The sequence below is a fragment of the Canis lupus genome, chromosome 30, assembly GCF_003254725.2.
Source record: "Canis lupus dingo isolate Sandy chromosome 30, ASM325472v2, whole genome shotgun sequence".
Lineage (NCBI taxonomy): Eukaryota > Metazoa > Chordata > Mammalia > Carnivora > Canidae > Canis > Canis lupus.
In genome coordinates this window covers 18,496,966-18,512,977 of record NC_064272.1, presented here as the reverse complement: position 1 = coordinate 18,512,977, position 16,012 = coordinate 18,496,966, and the positions used below count along the sequence as shown (strand labels likewise).

Here is a 16,012-nt window from a genome sequence, read left to right as displayed (position 1 = left end):
GTTGAGGCTTTAGGATTGGAAATGTTAATTTATCCTCCTATGAATTAAAGGCTCTTTTTAAAAAAGATGTAATAAACTGGTTAATATTTCCATACTTTTTAAAAAGTGTATTAAAAGACAAATTTTCTTCTCTAGTTAAAATACGTCTTTGGTAATACATTTAAATGGCACTAGAAAGAAGTGGAGAAAGCCATACTTCCTTCTTAAGTTAATGGTTTAAATTAGTTTTAAGTGTTTGGCTGTTTCTTAAAATCGGCTACATATGCATGAAATACTACCAAGTGTAATGTTACTAAGGAGGTTGCTTGTATAAAATGCCAAGTTGAGACTTTGAGATTACATCAGTGACTTTGGAAAAATGGCCCCAAGATCAGTAAATTGCATGTCAGAATAAACAAGCAAATAAATCAAAGTTGCTATTTGTTTTGGGTTTTTTGTTGTTAAAATTTGCTTTAAGGTTGTAAGCAGCTTAAAAAATAATATTTGTACACGTCTCTATTTTAGCCAAAACTAGTACCAAACACAATAAAACATATATATGTTATATTTACACATACATAAATAGTGATTACTAAGGAAAATAAATACATTTATTCATGAAGACTCATAAGGAAGTGACTTTTTTCTCCTTAAAATTATAGCTTTCTTTAGCATTATGATGTAAAAATGATGGAATTGCAAGTTTGGTATTAAGACTATATTTCATAATAATAATATGGGTTTTTAGGCCCGTAGCCTTTAAGTAATATTTTTTACTTTGCAAAATAGCATAGGTAAACAGAAATGAACTTTTCACAAAACATATTTAACTCTTATTATGTGAGTGTGGTCTTGTTCTGTTTTCTGTTTTAAAATTTGCTATCACAACCCACTGAATTGATTTCTTGACTGAAGTTGGAAAGGCACAGTGACGGGCAATACTTAGCTAGATGACAGTAATATCTCATTTTTTTCTACATTGGTGATTAAGAAACAATGAATTTTCTGTATAATTAAAACTTTACTTTTTAAGTGCCAAAAATATATTTTTCAATTTTATGATGTTATGTGGATAGACCTCTAAAATCTAGAAATGCCCTGCAGAGGTATTTAAATTTATGAACTTTTTTTTTTTTTTTTTGGTAAGATCTGATTATAAATTCTCATGCTGTCAACAGTCTTTGTTGTTAAAATGTTTATTCTTCCATCCTTTTAATTTAAATGCTTTTAGTCTCTGGGCTAGAGAACTTACTCAGTAACCACACTTAACACTGAGTTCTCTATAAAATAAGAGTAAATAGGAGGAGAACCCTTTAGATTTCTTTCAGAACTCTGAGTAAAGTATGTGAATTCCACTGTAGAGAGAAACTCTGAGATATTTGCTTAACGGGGTACAGCTATGTTTCCAGAGTTTATTCTAAATAAGCAGCTGGTTGGCTAGTTTAAAAAGTCTGGTTTAAGTGAGGAACCATAAAAATAACGGGTTTAATTATTTGCCCTGTCCTTTTATCCATGCTCCACGTTCTTCTTGGAGGTGGAGTTTGTTTTTCAGTTACCTATGATCTTTCTTGTATAAATCACACCAGTAATATATACCTAAGATTTCTAGTTTTGACTTCTTAAAAGTGGAATAAGACTTTGCAGAGCAATCTGAGGATGGTATCTTTTACATTTTAAAAACATTTTACAATTATTTGTTAAATTTCACACAATTTTATGTGTCTTATGTACACAGAAGCCAACAGTGAATTTGTTTTGGAAGGAGAGGTAAATATATGTGCTCATCAACTGTGTTCTTTCCAAGGCATTTAGCAGTTTTCACAGAAATAATTTTTTTGTACTCATTTCATTGGTTTATATGATATTTATTTATTTATTTATTTATTTATTTATTTATTTATTTAGGTTTATATGATATTTAAATGAATTAATTATAAATAGGGTGGCATAAACAACTTTTGAGAACAAACACCTGAGTCTAAACATGCAACTCCTAGTAGAAATAGAAATGTGCAGACAACTAGAAAGTACCTTATTCGCTGCTGTTGTCTTCTAGTTTGCTTTGTTGGAGGCTGTGGAAAGCACTCGAGGATCTTGCTGACTGATGAGGGGGAAGTCAGGAGAGCTCCTACTGTACTTTCAGATAATTAAGATGTTATTAGGTAGGACAATGGCTACATTTCACAGTAGTTAATAGTATTTTACCATAGTCTGAGGTTAAAAAAAAAAATAGTGGGGGAGGGGCAGGCAGTGAGAATCTTAAATAGGCCCCAGGCCAAGCAGCCCAGCACCAAGCCCCACCGGGGGCTGAATCTCACAACCCTGAGCTGAAATCAAGAGTCAGATGTTTAACAGACTGAGCCACCCGGGTCTGTTAAAATTAAAAAAAAAAATTTATTTTCACATAGTTACATAACATTACTTGGGCAATGCAGCCAAAGATGAGTCTTTGATGTTATCATGAGCACAGGCTTTGGGATCAGACCTATGTTTGTATCCTTGTTCCATTACTTGCTAGCTAGGTAATCTTCATCAAATTACTTAATCCCGGAGAGTCCCAGGTTCTGTGTACAATGGGAATAATTCTAATTTCTCATAGTTGTTAGAATGAAATATGACAGCGGTTAGCACATAGTAGGTTTTAAATCAATGGTACCTTTTATCCTGTTAAGACATTTTAGATGCCTGATGGTTGGCCAGTTAGAAAGTAATGTTCAACAGAGGAAAGGAAATTATCATGTATAATAACCTCATACTCTTTTGTTTGGCATTCATAGTTCAGTCTGTTAAGGCTCAAGCACGTTTCATTGGCTCTTAATATATAGTCATCTGATAAAATATAAAAGCTATGAAAGGATGCTTTACATAATATGTATAATTTCTTTATACTATCATTTATTAGCTTAAAATGTAAGTGGTGGAATGAGTGGACTAATCTTTCTGGGAATAGATTTTTAAAAATCTATTAAATGCATTAACTGTTGACCAGAGCTGGGCAGCTGGGAGGTTCAACAATGTTAGTCTATCTTATACCTAAGGATGCAAAGTTTGGACCTGGTCCCAGATAGATATTGAATGCCCGGTATAAGAAGTCTGAAGTGTGGCTTTTGCATGGAAACAATGGCAATGTTTTATGTTTTTAACATTTAATAATTATTTGTGTTATAAATGTGTGGTATTTCTGAAGTATTTCTAAATTTATGGTATTGTATGAAAACCTAAGTAGAATAAAAATCTCTTTAATTTAAAAGATAAATGTCAGCTTGCAATGCTTTATGCTTTGGTTAGAAACAAATGTCTTTTTCATCAGACATTTCTAAGAATGTTATCTGAGCTTATCCAACAGTTACAAAAGACTAAGGTTTATAAAATCTAGTAAATCATCAATAAATTAATAAGCATGTCTTTCAATTTATATTTGAATGCATAGTATAGCATTTATGATTCTTAAATAAACACTAGTGTAAAACCTGTTCCACAAAATACCAATTAAATATTTTTTATTTTATTTTATTTTTTTTGATTAAATGTTTTTTAAAGTTAAAACTGAGAGGAGTACTCTCTTAGTTTTTTCCTATTATAATAGATTGAATATTTGTGTCTCCTCCCCCCACCAAATTCATGTGTTGAAATCCTAACACCATGAAGTGATGATGGTTGGAGGTGGAGCCTTTGAAAGGTGATTAGGTCATGAGGGTGGGGACCTAATGAATAGCATTAGTGCCCTTATAAAAGTGGCCCAAGAAAGCTCTTCCACCATCTGAAGTTACAGTGAAAAGAGAGGCATCAATGAGGATGCCAGCTCTCACCAGACTCTGAATCTGCTGGTGCCTTGTGGTTCTCCCAGGCTCCAGAACTGTGAGAAATAAGTTTCTGTTGTTTATAAGCCACTTACCTTATAGTATTTTGTTACAGCCTAATGAACTAAGAGACTCCCCTCTTCTCCTTTTTATTGTATTATAAATTGCACTTTAGAGTTAGTTAGCAGTTTATGAATTTACCTAGGGTTTAAGGCAACCCTGTTAACCTCAGGCAATTGCTTCCTAGGCAACTGAAATAGGAGGAAAGACGTGGTAAGACCTAGAAAAAAAAGTAGCAAGGGAATTAGTTGCCTTGTTTATTTGCTTAAAATAATTCATTGTTAGCCAGAAATGACATGTCTGAGGAAAAGAAATGTTGACTAGGGGGTCCCTGGGTGGCTCAGCGGTTTGGCGCCTGCCTTTGGCCCAGGGCGCGATCCTGGAGTCCCGGGATCGAGTCCCACGTCAGGCTCCTGCTTCTCCCTCCTCCTGAGTCTCTGCCTCTCTCTCTCTCTCTCTGTCTATGATAAATAAATAAATAAATCTTAAAAAAAAAAAAAAAGAAATGTTGACTAGATTAAGTAGAGCAGCCTTTTATTAAATTCCCAAGTGGAGGTGGTGGTGGTAATATTAGTAATAACCGCTAACTGTTGTGTATACTATGTGCCAGGCACTGTTTCAAGTAGTTTACATGTATAATTCATTTAATCTTCACAGTTGCTCAGGGAAGTAGATGCTTTTGTCACCACCATTTTATAAATCAATGAAACTGAGTCAGAGAGAGATTTGGTAAGTTACCCAAGGTTACACAGCTAACAAGAGGGCTTGCCAGCTTTGAAGCAGGCTCAAGTATATACTCTTAATCCTCTGACTGGAAGCAGTGAGTAATGTTAAATTATTATAAGATACTGGGACCAAACTGGCCTCCAGAAAACACTAAATCTGGTTAAGCATTGTGATCTCGGAAAACTTACCTTCTTTGCCTCACTCTCTTCATCTTTACAATGGGGAAGTAGTAGTACCTTGCTTAGGGTTATTTTTAGTATTAAATAACTGTATTTAAGGTGCTTAGAACTGTGGCTGGTACATAGTAAACATTCAAACCTGAACTGCTTTTGTTATTATGAGACATACTTTAAAAAGTCAGTTATTTAGAGAAAGATGGGGAGGACAAAAGAAAGGAGTTAATTCAACTGCACATATACTTACTGTGATTTCAAGTCAGAAGTTACGGTTGGTCTATCATCCATTTACACTTTTGGGTCTTGATACGTCCGTAGCTATTAAATAATTGCTAGCTTGATAGAACTTCTGAAATTAGATACTACCAGGATTGATATAGCCATTCCCTGTCTGTTTTTGCTAGTCATCTAATAAAAAGGAAATGATTCAGTGGATGGAACACTGTCATTTCTTTGAAGCATGAGAAAAAAAAATTGGAAGGTATACTTGAGAGGCTAAGGTGTGTATAGGGAGCATGACTTAAAAGGTGATTTCCTTTTGAAAAAGTGAAGAAACCCATGCAAACTGAGCATGCTACATTGTAAGTAAGTATAGAAAAAAAGGATTAAATGAAGAAAATTTTACATATTTACTTTTTTTTCTCTTTTCAGTCTAGTATCTAGTTATGGGAATGTTTTTTTCCCATTTGAGGCTGAGGGTATTAAAAACACTGAGGTAATATTAAAAAACCGCGGTAATATCAAACTTAGAATTCTAACTTAATATTGATCTTTTTTTTTGTAGTGTAAAAGCAGAATTATTGTACCTGGAAACAGTACTTCTTTTTCAGTATGTAAACCAAAGTCAATTTGTCAATAGTTAATTCTGTCTTTGCTCAAATGGATGAAAAATCAGAATAGTTCATTCATCTTATCAGATTTTTCATAATAAACTGAAACAGTATAGACTGGGTCACAATGCCAGTATTAAGTCAAAATATTAGACAACAATTGATGTGTAATACTAATGATACTTTGCTATAATATAAGTTGAGGGTTTTTTTTTTTTCATATTTTCCTTTTCATATTAAAGATACTCCTCCCATAAAATTGTAATAAGGCCTTTTGCATTTTTTTCTCCTTGTTCACCGTGCCCAGCCCTACAGGTTACCTTGTAGGTTTTTGACTACCTTTCAGGGCCTTATATGGACTATTCCTTCTGCCTAAAAAGCTTTTTGCTACATGCATCAAATTGATGGCTCCTTGTCATCCTTCTGATCTTGGCTTAAATGTCACTTTTCACAGAGGCTTTCTCTGACTACTCTATCTAAAGTGTTCAATTAATGTTAGCTGCTATTATATTTATTGAATTAGATGTCCTTTGTTGTCCTTTTTTTCCCCCTCAAGTTTTTATTTAAATTCTAGTTAACATATAGTGTAATGTTGGTTTCAGGAATAGAATTTAGCGATCCATTACTTATAGTATAACACCCAGTGCTCATCATAACAAGTACCCTCCTTAAGAGATGTTATTTTTTTTTTTTAAGATTTTATTTATTCATGAGAGAGAGAGGGGGTAGAGACTTAGGCAGAGGGAGAAGCAGGCCCTATGCAGGGAGCCCAGTGCCGGATTCAATCCCAGAACTGCAGGATCACGCCCTGAGCCAAAGGCAGGCACTCAACTGCTGAGCCACCCAGGCGTCCCAAGAGGTGTTATACTTAAAAACAACTTCAGGTTAAAGTTCTATATCATATTTGGTGTACTTGATGAAAGGATACTGACGCATAAAACTCTTAATCATTTCATGAGAGAATTGGATGTAGGATTTCTTTAAACTTCCTACATTGCTTGCTCTATAATTTATACCTATTTTATTTATTTTATTTTTTTATTTTATTTTATTTATTTTATTTTATTTTTTATTATTTTATTTTATTTATTATTTTATTTTATTTTATTATTTTATTTTATTTTATTTTTTTAATTCATGAGAGAGGCGGATACACAGGCAGAGGGAGAAGCAGGCTCCATGCAGGGAACCTGACATGGGACTCGATCCCAGGTCTCCAGGATCACGCCCTGGGCTGAAGGCGGCGCCAAACCGTTGAGCCACCTGGGCTGCCCCTATACCTAATTTTTAAAAAATTTAAACCCACAGAAAGGTTGAATCATACGATTAATCAAATACCTTCTCATAGGTTAATTATCAACACTTTACCACCTTCGTTTTATCTTTCAATAGGTAAGTGGGTGGATTAGATAGGTAGACACGGGGGGTTTTCATTTTTATTTTTTGTTTTTATAATTTGAGAGTGAGTTGCAGACATGACACTTCAACCCTGAGTACTTCAACATAGAACTGACTAGTATCAGTATGTGAAAGCTGACTATGTACATTTCTTCCCATTTCTGTATCAATTTAGTTGCTTGTAATCCTCATTAGTGTCCATTTACAACATGGAAATTGGCAATACTACAAACCAGGTTTTTTTTCCCCTCTCCAGAGCCAGTTGTTAGACATTTGCCATCACACCACTGCATGTACCTCCTAAAAGTAAGAACATTCTTCCACATACCTGCTGTACATTTATCATACTCAAGAAATCAAACACTGGCATAATGCTAATATCTAATATACAGTTTAGATTCACATTTCCCAAGTTGTCCCAATATAGTCTTCAGTCAAATTGCTTTCTATTACAGAAAAGAAGTTAAACCCTGATGTTGAACAACATTTAGAAAGGTTTTAGAGCATATCATGAGAATATGTAAAGGTAGAAGTGCACAGAAGTACTGCTGTTTGGGGAAAAAAAAATCAGGTCATGTATATAGGACAATTAAGATATTAGCAGATTTTTTTTTCCTTATTTAGCTTTAAACAAAAAGTTACTTGGACAAAATAGATTTAAGAGAATAATGAGTATTGATGAAATTCCAAGATTTTTTCTGATTGAAAATAATTATTTGAATTGAGAGGAATTATGTTTTTACTCTAAAGCCTCAGGCTACCTCTCTGATCTCATTTTTTTTTTTTTTTAGTATTCTAATATCCCTGTAGTCTTGGCACATTGGTCTTTTTCTTCAGTCACCACAAGCATATTGACATTGTGGGGCCTTTACATTTGCTGTCCCCTTATGAAATACAAGTCTCATGACCCTGTCCTTTATTCCATTTGACTTTGTGCTCAGTTGTCATCTCCTCAAAGAAGCCTTCCCAACCATCCTATGAAAAGCACAGCTCTTTTATTTTTTCTGTACACTGCATTACTCTTCTTCATATCGCTGCTTGACTGGATGTTCTGTATTTATTTATTTATTTATTTACTTTTTTGTTTTTCTCCCTAGTAGGAATGTAAGCTTCATGAAGGTAGGGACTTAATGATGTTTATTCACTGCTGTGTTTCCCCATATGTGGACTGATGCTTGACATTTAGTAGCTGCTCAATAAATACTTATTATTAAGTGTTGCATGAATTTTAGTATCTTTGTGATATACCATAAAAGTCTTCTTTTTTTTTTTTTTAAGATTTTTATTTATTTACTCATGAGAGACACACACACACAGAGAGAGAGAGAGAGAGAGAGGCAGAGACACAGGCAGAGGGAGAAGCAGGCTTCTTGCAAGGAACCCGATGCGGAACTCCATCCCGGCTCCCAGGATTATGCCCTGAGCTGAAGGCAGACGCTCAACTGCTGAGCCACCCAGGCGTCCCCATAAAAGTGTTTATCACTGGAAAATTTTATTCATTTTTCCCCCTGGAACTTGTTAGTTTTGTAACTCTACGGATTAATTTTCCAGTATCAGCTTTTGTTTCTAATTGGGAATATTTATATCCACTTCTCAAAGTTACTAGAGAATCAAATGAAATAACTATATAAACATAAGACACTTGATAATTGACTGGTAAAAATGCATACCATCAGACTTTGTAGGAAATAATGAATTTCAGCTGGAGTGATTAATTTCATGGCACAGATCCATCAGAGGCAACAGCTGTGTTGAGCCTTAAAAGACATAAGACAGTTATGTTTGGGATAAATAGGTGGGAGTTTGAGATAGGTGGAAGAGATTTAGGCAGGGAGGACTGGAAGAGAGGACAATCTGAGCAATTAAGATGTTTAAGGGATAGCAGGTAGACTAACATGAATTGTAGGGCTTACTTATAAATGAGGAAAATTAGGGTTTTGAATGTCACACTAAGGGGTTTGAGCTTCATTCGCTTGATAGAGGGGCACCATTAAGTAGCTTGGTCTGATTGAAGAGAACTTTTTGGAAGAATAATTTGGCAGTATATTTCTTTTTTTTTTTAAGTTTTATTTATTTAACCTCTATATACCCCATATGGGGCTCAAACTCACAACCCTGAGGTTAAGAGTCCTCTGACTGAGCCAGCCAGGTGCCCTTGAGAGTATATTTGTATTATTTAATTTCATTGTAAGCAAGCAAAGAATTACTATTGAGTATCTGGCAGTCTTAAATCAGTTTTTAGCTCTCAAAGTTATATTATGACCTGGTATTCTAAAAATTACCTGACACTCATCTCTACTGTTGGCTAATTTTTTCTTTTTCCTTTGCTACCATTCTTTGTAATATATGAGGGATTAGTTTTCCCTTATATGAAAATTCTTGGGAGTATTAACATGTACATAATATTACAATGTCATAGCTATTGTTTTATGATCCTCTTTTGTCAGAATAGTTAAACTACATTATTTTAAAGCAGCTCTGTGTTATAACAAATAGGAGAAAAACAGGATAAATTTGGAAATTTTTCTCTCATTTCAGACATTTGCTGGCAGAAACGTCATAAACTCTGGGATTAGAGGCCTTTGTACCTTCCAACCACATGTGAACTATGGGAGTAAGGAGATCCCCCTCCCCCCCAATACTGAATAAGCTTTCCTACCTGTGTTAAGGAGGGAATGGATATGTCTCCTCCCCGCTACCCAACAAAATAAACATTTTTACACCAAAGCTTCAAGGAAAAAAATTTTTTTTGGCCATAGGAGGGATTTGTTCAATGTATTACTAGTAGAAAGCACAAAGCAGGAAATCTTAGATCCCGTCATTCATAACTCCTTCAAAATTGTCTGAAATGTGTGTTCTTAAGTTAGAAAACTCATTTAGAAGTTGGGATAAGGAATATACCTATGCCTTTGAGGAAGTGTATTCAAATCTGAGTAATTATTTTGTCCATTAAATGCTGGTCCTGGAGGCATAGTTCTACAGTCCAGTATATAACAACTGTGACCTGTGCTTTTTCTTTTAGCTTCTGTTACAGAGTTCAGGTATCTGCCAGGGAACTCTGAATAGCGAACAGTGAAAAAAAATCCTCAGGTTACACAGTGGTACAGATTAAATTCCATTACCAAGAGCTCAGGACACTAAAATCCTTTTGTTATTCTGAAATTACTTTGAAAATCATGCTGTTGCTAGAAATCAGAGTTGGAAAGGTCATTACAAAGTGTGAGTCTCTTTCATTTTTACAGTAGGAAAACAAGACCCAGAGAAAAAGAAGTAACCTATCCAACTATGAAAGTAAAACTCAGATTTCCTGCTAGTCAGTCTAGTGTGTCTGTACTTCTACCTTTAGCAAGAGCACAACTGCCTCTAGGTTCTGCACCAGAAATGACATAATGATCAATCAGCCTTCCTCAAGGAACTTGGAAGAAACAAAGACTAGGTGATTATATATTAACATTATTCTCCAAATAGAATAGAAGAAAGTCAACGGTAATAGACTCAAAGTGAAAGACCTTTCATCCTTGAAATGGGATGGTAAAAAGAATATAATGAAATTAGAGATAATGTCAAATTTAAACATGAATTAGCAGTATAAGCTTATTATTTAGAAATACAGAGAAAAATCTGTCTTTAATTTTATCATATGAAAAACAGGGCTAGCTATAGTACTTAAAGGGCTATCATAGTGATTAAATGAAGTAATCCATGTAAAGTGCTTAGAATAGTATTTGATTATGAAGAAATGGTAAAATGTTACTTATTAATGTATTAACATTTCTTCAAAAATAAGTACAGTTTTTAGAAAGATGTATTTACTTATTTGAGAGAGAGGATAGTGTGAGGTAGGTAGGGGCTCAGGGTGGGTAGAATCATCAAACAGACTCTGCACTGAGTGCAGAGCTCAACTCAGCGCTCGATTTCAACCACCCTGAGATCAGGACCTGAGCCGAAACCAAGAGTCAGATGCTTAACTCACTGAGCCACCCAAGCACCCTAATAGGTATATATTGTAAATGTTCTACAAAGGAACCTACAAGGGCTAAGAGGGTGACTAACCAAGGGCTGGGAAAAGTATCTTTGGTTAGGATGATTAAATAAATAAGGCCTCTTGGAAAGTAAGGCAAGGATGTGAAAGAGGCAATTATGTAAGGATTGAGGGAAAGAACATTCTAGGCCAGAGGAGTAGTATGTGCAACGATCTTGAATTTAGAAAGAACCTGGCATGCTTTAGGAGCTGAAAGAACATATACCTTAATTTTTTTAAAAAGATTTTATTCATTTATTCATGAAAGACACACAGAGAGAGAGAGAGAGAGAGGCAGGGACATAGGCAGAGGGAGAAGCAGGCTTCATGCAAGGAACCCAATGTGGGACTCGATCCCAGGACTCCAGGATCACGCCCTGGGCTGAAGGCAGGCACCAAACCACTGAGCCACCCAGGGATCCCCCATATACCATAATTTGTATTTCCTTCATTTGCTTATTTTAGATAATCTCCTTTACTAGAATATTTGTTCTCCAAGGGTTGGGACATATCTGACTTCTTCCCTCACACCTGTGACAGTAGTTGGTAGGGAGTTGACATTTATCAGACACTTGAAAAAACATTTAAGTGCCTATTGTATGCTTAATCACCATCAGTGCCTTGTGATGAGGACTGGATTTTCCTTTCTCCTTTCAGACAGAAGTGTGGTAGGATGCAGTGAATTGTACATAGTTGACTTTTTTTTTAAAGAGCATTTGAATAACTGAAGTATAAATTATTTCAAATATAAAATATAAATTTTATATTTTGAAATAGTTTCAGGGAATAAAAACATTTTTATTTAAAGTAATTTGAAAAATCAAGTAATTTGAGTTAACCATTTTACCACGAAATTCATATTTTCCTGGTGGATCAGATGAAAATGCTCTCTGGGATGGTCCTGGTTTATACCTGTTACCTCTGTCTAATCCTATTTCACAATTGTCTTCTTTCACTCTAAATGTGTCATTGTTTATACAAAGAATTTTATGGTCACCCTAATTACTAGCCATTTTGGTGTTCTACTAGCACACTCTGTAACTCCTATTTCTTTCTGTATTAAAATAGCTTAAGTATAGCTTGAGGTAGATCATTTGCCCCAGCTGTGTTCTGTAGAATATTACATATAATATTTTATAATTTGTGTGGACTCTTGTTTAAATCAAGGAATTAACAACATGGAATGAATGCTCACTTGGATTTAGTACAAAACACTTGAACTTTGTTTCAGAAATGCTTGATTTCTGAGATGTTTTTATCAAAATCACATATTTTGACAAAATGTTTTTATTCAAAGTCATCTGAATTCTTAAGAAAAATGCCTTCTGTGATAAATTAACGATTATATAACATTGGTAAAATAACATCATTTTTAGAATTTATTGTTAAATATAGTAAAACTTTATAGACATTTGGATCCTTTTCCTTCTCTGAAAGAAATATGCATTGAATGCTGTGCTGGAAATGCAATGATGAGTAAGAACTAACTTGGCCTCTGGAAAGGCCTCTTGTTGTGGTCTTTTCTGACTTTTTTCCTGAGTCAACAGACAGATCAAGACTGGAGGGTTAGTTACCCAGTGCTGTGTTGAAAGAGGCTTAGGTGGGGGAGTAGGGGACGTGGCCCAGAGGATACCTGCACAGATCTGTAGAGCCCCTACATCCCACTACCCTCTCTTATTTGTAGTGATCTCAAATTTGGTTTGAATATAGAGTGTGTGTTTGTGTGTGTGTGTGTGTGTGTGTGTGTTAGATATTTGTTTTAGAGAATGTGGAATGGAAATTTATTTCTCAGTAATTGCAAGTTTTAGTTGAAGTGCTCAGTTCATGAGGCCTTCTTGATTTTGCCCCCTAGTCAGTGTAATAACTAAAACCTTCCTTGTCCAAAAGGTTAGAAACTATTGAGGCAGTCAATGATAAGTACTTTTCACCAGCTTTCTGGGTGACATCATTGTATTAACTAAAATAATGTTGAAAATTAACAGCTTTGAAAGATTGATTGTGGGCAGCCTTGGTGGCCCACCGGTTTAGCACCGCCTTCAGCCCAGCACCTGTTCCTGGGGTCCTGGGATCCAGTCCCACGTCAGGCTCCCTGCATGGAGCCTGCTTCTCCCTCTGCCTGTGTCTCTGCCTCTCTCTCTCTCTCTCTCTGTGTCTGTCATGAATAAATAAATAAAATCTTAAAAAAAAAAAAAAAAGATTGTAGCATTTAAATGCGGGAAAAAAACAACTGTCTACCTCTCCACAAAAAGCTATACACAATAAATTACAGAATTTGTACATTCTGAATCTTTAAATATCTCTAAGCATTTGTGTCTCTGGTAGTGTAGTGTCATTTCCTAGTAAAGAAGGATTTATAGAACTGGCAGCACGTGAGGTGTATGAGTTTTGATTGTAAATCTCCAGCAACTACTTCTTTTTAAAACTCTATTTAGTAAAATGAAAATATCAGCCTTTATTTTATTTTATTTTATTTTATTTTATTTTATTTTATTTTATTTTATTTATTTTATTTTATTTTTTATTTTATTTTATTTTTTATTTTATTTTATTTTATTATTTTATTTTATTTTTGAAGGATTTTATTATTCATTCATGAGAGACACAGAGAGGCAGAGACATAGGCAGAGGGAAAGGCAGGCTTCCCGTGAGGAACCTGGTGTGGGACTTGATCCCAGGACCCCAGGATCACGACCTGAGCCAAAGACAAACGCTCAACCTCTGAGCCACCTAGGTGCCCCTCAAACTTAATATCAGCCTTTAATGTGTACTTCCAAAGTCCATGTTGGTTGAATGTGATAAGGTTGAACCAAATACCTTTTGGGACATGGCAGGGGATTGTGGTAATTGAGAGAGAGTATCACATGGAGAAGTGGCTTTAACATTTTTTTATCAACCCACTGTTACAGACCGAGTGTTGGGATGGCTGCTCCAACCTAACACTCTGTCCCCCTAAACAGAAGTCATTATTTAGTCTTGTTCTGTGGTAGTAGCTGATATTTTGTTTTTCTCATTTTATTTAAAAAGAAAATGATAGTTCCAATCCTTTAAATTAATTTGACAGCACTTTTAATCCTATGGATTGTTTTCACATTTAGAAGAACTAGAAAGACTTGGATTCAGGTTCTGATTTTGTCACCTGCTCTGTATAACCTTGATCAAATTACCTACCTTCTCTGAGCTTCAGTTTCCTCATTGGTGGAAATTGAGGTAATTTCATTTCATAGGTTTCTCATAATGACATAACCTGATTTTGTTAGAATGACACAACCTGAATAAAGTGGTTGTGCCAGGCATTTAATAAGCACATAATTAATGGCTATTTTCAATTGTTTCCAAACTTTGTAAGCTTAGGGAGTTGGAAATGATAATAATGGTGAATCCTGTTCAGAGGAAAATTAACTCAGTTTTAGATGTGTTAGCATTCGAGGTGTTAAAGGTAGCCAGAGAGTTTAGTCATATTATTTGGAAATAAGACTATATGAAATAGTCTGAAATTAGCAAATTTTTAAAAATGCAAGCAAATTTTGCAGACTTAACAATTGTCTTTCTTAAAGCTACATGAGGTTTATTTAATTCTATATAACTGTTTCACTTTACCAGCTTTCTGCTGACATTGTCCAAAATTTATAATATAGAATCTGTCATTTGTATGACTTGGCATAAGTAGTAGAGGTAAAGTACCAATGATGGGTAGTTGTGAAAAAAGAAAAACATAGGACTAGGAATGAAACCTGGCTTAGGTGATTGAACTAGGTAATCCATCAGCTGCCTTAATCTTTAAGGTTCACTTTATCTATAAAGCATTCTTATTTCACAAAGTTCGATTGTCAAAGGGACAAATGAGTGTAAGATAACATTAATTTCCATTGAGATACTTTTAGTAAAACATGGTTTTTAGCAGAATAAAAAATTCATGATTGCTCTAGATTTTAAGACTGAATTAAACATACCATTCTTTATAATATAACAGCAGGAGATTAACAGCATTTTAGAACTTGTATTTAAAGAAATAATGGGTATAGGTAAAGAGGAACCCACGTGCATCTGGGCACATGTTTTATGTAATGATGATAATCACTTATAAAGAGAATTATAGGATATTAAAGTGAATTGTTATATCTGATATTCATACTTATTAAGTCAGACTAGTATGTGTACAAGATATTATTAGACAAAGTGTTTGTCCAATAGCTTAGATTATAAATAACCCCTGTTCTAGCTCATTTTAAACAATGTAGTAGGAATGATGCCAAAAAACAGGCTAGAACATTTTCTTCTCTCCAAGATCTGAGATTTTGTAAACAAGGCTCTGCTCCTGGAGCTAATCTAGGTCATCATAACCCAAAATCTTTTGAAGGATGAGAAACTCAATTAAGTCTCTTAGGTACTTTTAATATTTTAATTTTAAGAAATGTTCTTAAAAACAGTATTTTTAGATTGCTGTTTGGCCACTTAGCTAATTTGTACCATTTCATAATGAATAGAAATCACTGGGTAATTATTTCGGCTATAATGGTGGCTAGAAATCTTTGTGTGAGTGGAAATTAATTAACTTATTATGGCTTAATTTATCCCAGTACTGACCTAACAGTATAACATTTTGTTTTTGAATAAAAAGTGATTTAATGAGAAAAACCATAAGTTTCCTAATTTCTAAAACTATTAACAATGTTAAATTTTAGTTATTTAGTCTTTACTGGAAATTATTGAACTGTGAAATGTGGTGTTAAATGTAGCATTACTTAAGAAGCTTGCTTCTCCCTCTGCCTGTGTCTCTGCCTCTCTCTCTCTCACTGTGTTCCTATCATAAATTAAAAAAAAAAAAAAAAAAAAAGCAGTGTTGGGCAGCCCACGTGGCTCAACGGTTTAGCGCCACCTTCAGCCCAGGGCGTAATCCTGGACACCTGGGATCAAGTCCCGTGTCGGGCTCCCTACATGGAGCCTGCTTCTGCCTGTGTCTGTGCCTCTCTCTCTGTGTGTCTCTCATGAATAAATAAAATCTTTTAAAAAAATAGTGTCATA

At 34.7% G+C, this 16,012-nt stretch overlaps 1 protein-coding gene across 7 annotated transcripts in view; it reads left to right on the top strand.

The window, feature by feature from the left end:
* The window catches only part of ATOSA (atos homolog A), a 121,045-nt gene that overhangs the window by 37,227 nt on the left and 67,806 nt on the right, over nucleotides 1–16,012 (top strand). The gene's annotated exons all lie outside the window — the stretch shown is intronic.